Source organism: Chiloscyllium plagiosum, chromosome 27, assembly GCF_004010195.1.
Source record: "Chiloscyllium plagiosum isolate BGI_BamShark_2017 chromosome 27, ASM401019v2, whole genome shotgun sequence".
NCBI lineage: Eukaryota > Metazoa > Chordata > Chondrichthyes > Orectolobiformes > Hemiscylliidae > Chiloscyllium > Chiloscyllium plagiosum.
The window spans coordinates 42,019,315-42,027,498 of record NC_057736.1 but is presented as its reverse complement, the minus strand read 5'-3'; the positions used below and the strand labels follow the sequence as shown (position 1 = coordinate 42,027,498).

General features: G+C 43.7%; 1 protein-coding gene across 7 annotated transcripts in view; it reads left to right on the top strand.

Annotated features, from left to right (window-relative positions):
• Positions 1–7,764: 7,764 nt before the first annotated feature.
• The window catches only part of LOC122563745 (thyroid hormone receptor-associated protein 3-like), a 113,403-nt gene continuing 112,983 nt past the window's right edge, over positions 7,765–8,184 (top strand). For 4 of the 7 annotated variants that reach the window (XM_043717928.1, XM_043717926.1, XM_043717930.1 and 1 more), the window contains exon 1: positions 7,768–7,872. The gene's annotated coding sequence lies outside the window, so the exon portion shown is untranslated. Of the gene's footprint in view, positions 7,873–7,932; positions 8,069–8,184 lie in introns of those variants that run through there. The other 3 variants (XM_043717922.1, XM_043717923.1, XM_043717925.1) reach the window with 3 other exon arrangements.

The following is an 8,184-nucleotide window of genomic DNA, read 5'->3' as shown; positions in this document are numbered from 1 at the left end:
GTCTTTCCTTGAAAAACAATGTGATTGGTAATTAGGGAAGCCTTGCTTGAAATACCCACTCTTCATGAATGAGTCAAACAGAGGTACACATTCTCCGGTTTCAATCCTGTTCCAACAGTATACATTTACAAGGTGGTTGACGACTTGATTTTTTTGTTTTTTTATTTTTTAGAAAGTGTGTCATGGGTCATCAATGATTCTAGACTTGATTTTCTTCACATTACAGCATATATCATTTATTTTGAATTAAGTTGCTTTAATTATTGTACCCCTTTAGCTTGCTTGGAGTGTATAAACAATTACTGGCTTAATCAGTCCCAGAACAACAACAGGAACACCACCACCTTCAAGTTCCCCTCCAAACCACTACCATCCTGATTTGTCGCTCCTTTAGGGTTGCTGATTCAAAATCCTGGAATTCCCTCCCTAATGGCATTGTGGTTCAACCCACATCAGGCAAACTACAGCAGTTCAAGAAGGAAGCTCACCACCACGTTCTCAAGGACAACTAGGAACAGGCAATAATTGCTGTCCCAGCCAGCAATGCTTATATCATACAATTGAATAAAAAAAAGTTGCCCAATTCTTCAGAAGCCATGTGTAGAGGATTGTTCTTAAAATATCCTCAGAAACCACTCATCCAGTATCCACTAACCTCGGGATGTCTTTAAAACAAATAAACTTCGAACAATCTCATGTCAAAAAAACATTTCTGTATTGAAAACATTCTCTTTCACAGAAAAAAATGTTAAAAAAGCTACTCGTGAAATAATCTGTTATAAAAACAAGCAGATATTTATTTCACTAACCATACCAAATGCAGACAATTATTTAATAAACTCTTTAAAATGATCAAGCATAAAGTTTATGCAGCACTCTGCTCAGGTAAGTGGCTCTGAATGTTCTGAAACTCAGACAAACATTCAAAATGTCTGCAGCCGTTGTAACGAACCATTTCAGCTCATAGCCTTTTGAAATTGCAAAAACAATTCACACTTATTTTTGTTAAAACTATACCAGATATCCAGATCCTTAAACAAAGTGGTCCAAGAGTAGAAACTGACTGTATTTCTTTTCCAACTGATAGCTTCTAAAGATTTTATTCATTTTCAAAGGACTCTGGGTGTTGAAATCATTCTGAATTATTACTGTAAGAAATCACAATCACTGTTGTAAATACACATGTTTCTTACAATACAGCATCTGAATAGCAAAATTGACTGTTTTTTTCTAATTTCAAAGCTGTCAAATTAAAAAATCCATTTAAAAATGGTGTTTTCTATTGCTTCCCCACTTGTGACTGAGGCCACCCTGTGGATTAAGCCTCCTCTAAGATGCCGTGAACCATGCATACATACTGAATGACCAGAGCTCCACTTAAACTGTAGGGTAGTTTTTAACTGCCCAGCCCTACTACGGAGCTGGCAGGAGTGCAGTGTGCAGGTGGGTCTTCTGAACTTATATCTTGTGCTGGCGGAAATTGGCAGGAATGGAAATGGGGTCTTGAATCCTGTAATCCTGTAATGGTGGGTAGGAAGTATTCAGGCTCCTGAGCCCATCTGTTTTTGATCACCAGGGCTGCCACATCATTTCTCAAAAGATATTCATAACTTTGGGGTGGCACGGTGGCTCAGTGGTTAGCACTGTTGCCTCATAGTACCTGGGATCTGGGTTCAATTCCTGCCTTGGGTGACTATCTGTGTGAAATTTGTACATTCTCCCTGTGTCTGTGTGGGTTTCCTCTGGGTGCTCTGGCTTCCTTCCACAATCCAGAGATGTGCAGGTCAGATGAATTGTCTGTGATAAAATGTGCATAGTGTTTGGTGCATTAGGTAAATATAGGGTAGGGGAATGGGTCTGGGTGGATTACTCTTCAGAGGGTTGTGTGGACTTGTTGAGCTGAAAGGCCTGTTTCCACACTGTAGGGAATCTAATCATTTAACATCAAAATTCATCCTACATTCTTTTAGCAGCTTCGATGGAGAAAGGATGTTTCAGGAGGCTGCTACAGCGGTGAAAGTGGTGTGGTCTGTTTCTCAGTGGCCATCGCAGCTGTGTGCTCGTGGGTCCTCCCGAGTGGTGGTCTGCTTGGCACCTTCAGCAATGAGGTGGGTTTGGCCCAGGATTCCTCGAGGCAGCTTCTTGTAAATCTTTTCTGAATCCTTTCAAGAACGTTGCTAGGGTTGGAGGGTTTGAGCTATAGGGAGAGACTGGGGCTGTTTTTCTGGAGCGCGGGGAGGCTGAGCAGTGACCTTATAGAGGTTTATAATATCATGAGGGCATGGATAGGGTAAATAGACAAGGTCTTTTCCCTGGATCAGGGGAGTCCAGAACTAGAAGGCATTGGTTTAAGGTCAGAGGGGAAAGATTTAAAAGGGGCCGAAGGGGCAACGTTTTTACACAGGTGGTGGAATGAGCTGCCAGAGGAAGTGATGGAGACTGGTACAATTAGAGCGTTTAAAAGACATCTGGATGGATATATAAATAGGAAAGGTTTAGAGGGAAATGGGCCAAGTGCTGGAAAATGGAACTAGATTAATTTAGGGTATCCAGTCAGCATGGAAGAGTTGGACCGAAGGGTCTGTTTCAGTGCTGTACATCTAAGACTATGATATAACTCTTCTGCAACGTCTTCCAGTCCAGGATTCCAACGGCTCGGCATGATGGTCTGCTTCAGTGCAACATCCTGAGAATCAGCAGCTTCAGTGTTGGCTTTCTGCAGCGGTGGAGAATGCAGTTCCTGTCCTCTCCTCGAGCCTGGGAACCCATGAGCCGTGAAATAAACAAAAATGGTCTTAATATAGGCATGGCGACTTACACTTTTCACTTTGTAAAACTACAAGTGACAATAAATTACTATTCCATTCTATTCATTATTGGATTCCAGCTACCATTTTCAAAGGGCTCCTACGTTGTCCTGACTTGGTTAAAATTGAGGCAATTGGCCTTTAACATAATGGTGTTTTGGCAGGAAGTGAGTGGGTATGATGCTGGATGCAATTTGATTACCACATCCCTACACTGCAGCTACACTTCAAAAACGGGCTCTATCAGTCGTAAAATGGTGTGGATTGTCCTGAGGTCTGATGGGACGTTAGCTAGGCTACATCTCTGTTGAAATATGAACAGGCCCTGATCCATACTCACTGATCCATACCTACAGGCCTACAGCTTCTGCAGTGCCAGTTGATGGGATGCCTGTTGCTACAGTGTCATAGTCTGAGGGGAGATGGTGATGCTGTGATGTCACTAGAGTAGTAAAATCCCGTTCTGTGGACATGAATTTGAAACCCACAATGGCAGATGTTGAATTTAAATTCAACAAACATTTTGACTTAAAATCTAGCCTAATGGTGCCTGCGTAACCACTGTTGATTGTTGTGAAAACTTGTTTGGAAGGAAATCTGCCATTCTTACTTGGTCTGCCCTAGACCCACAGTGATGTGGCTAACTCGGAACCACATTCTGTTCAATTGGGAATAGGAAGTAAACTGCTGGCCCAGCCAGTGATACACACATCCCATGAATGAATAATAAAAAAAATTAATCCACCTAGCATGCATTTTCATTCCTGCAAGCCTGTTGTTAACTGGAGGCAATTTGAGCCTACACTGAGGTGTGAGGAGAAAGGGAGGACTGCAGATGCTGGAGATCAGAGCTGAAAATGTGTTGCTGGTAAAGCGCAGCAGGTCAGGCAGCATCCAGGGAACAGGAGAATCGACGTTTTGGGCATAAGCCCTTCTTCAGGCTGGATGAAAAATGAGACAGTAATATTTACAAAGCAGGGCTGAATTAAACTTAGGTGTAGTGATAAAAGGACACCATCAGCAACCAGATAGTACCCCGTTCCTAGTTTTGTTAGTATTAATTTGGGCTTAAATATAAAACCTTAATTACTGCATTTGACAAAGAATCCAATCAACTTTTGTGGGATGCTGTTTGGATTTGCCATCATGACCATGTCCTTTTCTCAGGAGAGAAAAAATCCTTTCAACTCCTTCCAAAACATGAAAGAAGCATAAAGAGCATCTTTGTGGAACCAACACAAGTTTAACAAATTGTCCAACACTGCTGCTTGTAGAAAATGACTGACTTTATTCCTCAATTATTTTCTCCACCAGCAACTGAGACACTGTCAAGCTCAGGAGAGTAGATATAACTTACTGGAGTCAGATATTGCATTAAAAGCTACGTTTTTCATAGAAGAACACACCAAGATAAATCACAGGAAGGTTATCAAACTAAATTTGACATTAAGCCCCCGGCAACATGGTGGCTCCGTGGTTAGCAGTTTTGTCTCACATTGCCAGGGACCTGGGTTTGATTCTCACCTCAGGTGACTATCTGTGTGGAGTTTGCATATTCAACCTGCATCTGTGTGAATTTCCTCTGGGTGCTCTGGTTTCCTCCCACAATCCAAAGATGTGCAGCTTAGGTGAATTGGCCATGCTAAATTGCCCAAAGTGTTAGGTGCATTAGTCAGTGGTAAAAGTAGGGTAGGGGAATAGGTTTGGGTGAGTTACTCTTTAGAGGGTTGGTTTGGACTTGTTGTGCCAAATGGCCTGTTTCCACACTGTAGGTAATCTATGATGTTTAGCTAGATTACCCGAAGCTTGATCATTTCTGAAGAAATCATATTGGATTTGAAATGCCAATTCTGTTTTCTCTCCACAGATTCTTCCAGACCTGTTGAGCACATTCAATTATTATAAAAGATAGTGGTTACCAAATCATAGAAACATTCACAAGGTTGTCAAGTAAAGAATTAGGTCAATTTGAGACTGAAAAGATCTTAAAATGGTCAAGGACATGACTGCGATATGAAATAAGAATTTAGAGAACATAGAACATAGAACATTACAGCGCAGTACAGGCCCTTCAGCCCTCGATGTTGTGCCGATCTGTCATACCAATCTGAAGCCCATCTAACCTACACTATTCCATGTATGTCCATATGCTTGTCCAATGACGACTTAAATGTACTTAAAGTTGGCGAATCTACTACCGTTGCGGGCAAAGCATTCCATACCCTTACTACTCTCTGAGTAAAGAAACTACCTCTGACATCTGTCCTATATCTATCACCCCTTAACTTAAAGCTATGCCCCCTCGTGCTCGCCATCACCATTCTTGGAAAAAGGCTCTCCCTGTCCACACTATCTAACCCCCTGATTATCTTATATGTCTCTACTAAGTCACCTCTCAACCTTCTTCTCTTCAATGAAAACAGTCTCAAGTCCCTCAGCCTTTCCTTGTAAGACCTCTCCTCCATACCAGGCAACATCCTAGTAAATCTCCTCTGCACACTTTCCAAAGCTTCCACATCCTTCTTATAATGCGGTGACCAGAACTGCACACAATACTCCAAGTGCGGCCGCACCAGAGCTTTGTACAGCTGTAGTATAACCTCATGGTTCCAGAACTCGATCCCTCTATTAATAAAAGCTAAAACACCGTATGCCTTCTTAACAACTCTGTCAACTTGGGTGGCAACTTTCAAGGATCTGTGTACCTGGACACCGAGTTCTCTCTGCTCATCTATACTACCAAGAATCTTACCGTTAGCTCAGTACTTTGCATTCCAGTTACTCCGACCAAAGTGAATCACCTCACACTTGTCCGCATTAAACTCCATTTGCCACCTCTCAGCCCAGCTCTGCAGCTTATCTATGTCTCTCTGTAACCTACAACATCCTTCGTCACTATCCACAACTCCACCGACCTTAGTGTCATCTGTAGATTTACTAACCCACCCTTCTACACCTTCATCCAGGTCGTTTATGAAAATGACGAACACCAGTGGTCCCAACACCGACCCTTGCAGTACACTACTGGTAACTGGACTACAGGATGAACATTTCCCATCAACCACCACCCTCTGTCTTCTTTCAGCAAGCCAATTACTGATCCAAACTGCTATATCTCCCACAATCCCATTCCTCCGTATTTTGTACAATAGCCTACTGTGGGGAACCTTATTGAATGCCTTGCTGAAATCCATATACACCACATCAACCGGTTTACTCTCATTTACCTGTTTGGTCACCTTCTCAAAGAACTCAATAAGGCTTGTGAGGCACGACCTACCCTTCACAGAACTGTGCTGACTATCCCTAATCAAATTATTCTTTTCTAGATGATTATAAATCCTATCTCTTATGACCTTTTCCAACACTCTACCAACAACTGAAGTAAGGCTCACTGGTCTATAATTACTAGGATTGTCTCTACTCCCCTTCTTGAATAGAGGAACCACATTTGCTATCCTCTGGTCTTCTGGCACTATTCCTGCAGACAGTGACGATTTAAAGATCAATGCCAAAGGCTCGCAATCTCCTCCCTGGCTTCCCAGAGGATCCCAGGATAAATCCCATCCGGCCCAGGGGACTTATCTATTTTCACACTCTGCAGGATTTCTAATACCTCTTCCTTGTGAACCTCAATCACACCTCGTCTAGTAGCGTGTATCTCAGTATTCTCCTTGACAACATAGTCGTTTTCTAGAGTGAATACTGTCGAAAAATATTCATTTAGTGCTTCCCCTATCTCCTCTGACTCCACACACAACTTCTTACTACTATCCTTGATTGGCCCTAATCTTACTCTTGTCTCCGTTTATTCCTTAAATACCTATAGAAAACCTTAGGGTTCACCCTGATCCTATCCGCCAACAACTTCTCATGTCTCCTCCTGGCTCTTCTGAGCTCTCTCTTTGGGTCTTTCCTGGCTACCTTGTAACCCTCAAGCACCCTAACATTTGTTTTCACTAAAGTTGAAGATGTTGCCAATGTCACAGTTAAAGGAAGAGAAAGGCAGATTGTGTTTTGCTTTTAATTCACTTTTGGAATATGGACATTATTGGCTGGCCAGCAATTTCTTGCCCCTCTCTAACTGCCCTTGAGAAGATGGTGATGAACTGCCTTCTCTAACTGCTGCAGGATAATTGCTGTGGGTTGACCAATTAGCTATAAGGGAGGGAATTCCAGGATTTTGACCCAGTGACAATGAAGGAATGGTGATACATTTCTAAGTCAGGACAGTGTGTGGCTTGGAGGGGAACTTGCAGATGGTGATGATCGATTAACTTGATTGAATTCATTGAGATATTAATGAAGGTTATGCAGTAGCATTGTGCAGATGGACATTTGACAAAATACCTTACATTAGTCTTATTAAGTCCAATAGCAGCAGCCTGAATTCAAGACTGACTGAGACAGAGATTAAAAAAAACTGCAGATGCTGAAATCAAAAATAGACAGGCAGTAGGCCGGAGGATTACAGCAAGCCAGGCAGCAAAGGGAGGTGGAGAAGTCAACATTTTGGGTGTAACCCTTCTTCAGGACAAAGATAAGGCAGAGAATGATGGTGAATAAAAATAAAAGAAAATCCTGGAAATACAAAGCAGGGCTGGCAGCATCTGCAGAGAATGAAAGATCTGATATTTCAAATTGTGATGCTTCCACATCATTGACAATCTGCTGAAGTGCCATCAACACATGTGAAGTTAATTCTTTCAAATTGACCTGCTTACTATTTCCATCACGTTATATTTTGCTTTCAGATTTCCAGCATTTCCAGAGTTTTGATTTTGCAGGAATGGTTGTTTATATTCAGATTGCAGAGACAATGCAGTTCCAGAATGCCCTTTTGGGGCTTTCAGTTCAATGCTCACACTCCACCCCTGGCAGAAGGAGGCGAGAGATGCATTCTGGGGGATGTAGTCCTCCTGCGTGCAGCAAGACTACATTTCCCAGCAGGAGCCGCGGCCGCGCACGCGCAGTGAGCGGCGGCACGGTGAGCAGTCGGAGTGAGGCGGACACGCGGAGTGGGCCGGACAGAGCCTCCCAGCGACCAACCGACCAGAGACGGGCGGTAGGTGCGAGCCGGGGAGATACACTGCGCGGCAGGTTCCAGCCTGAGACGCCCATCGATGCCGCACGGAGTGGGGCGCAGGGGCCTTGCGAGTGCGTTGCCTGAGTGCGGGCTCAAGAAGCAGCTTCCTCCTAAGGCCTGGGGCAGAGGGCCTGTGCTCCGGCTGACAGCCTCGATCTCCCCTGGATGTGCCGGAGTGAGTGAGGAGGCTTCTGCTGAAATCCGGCCCCCGGGGCCGGGGCCGGGGCCGTGGCCGGATCCCAGCGGCTGAAACGCGCACAAAGCCCCCGGAGACTGGGGGGGGGGGATGGG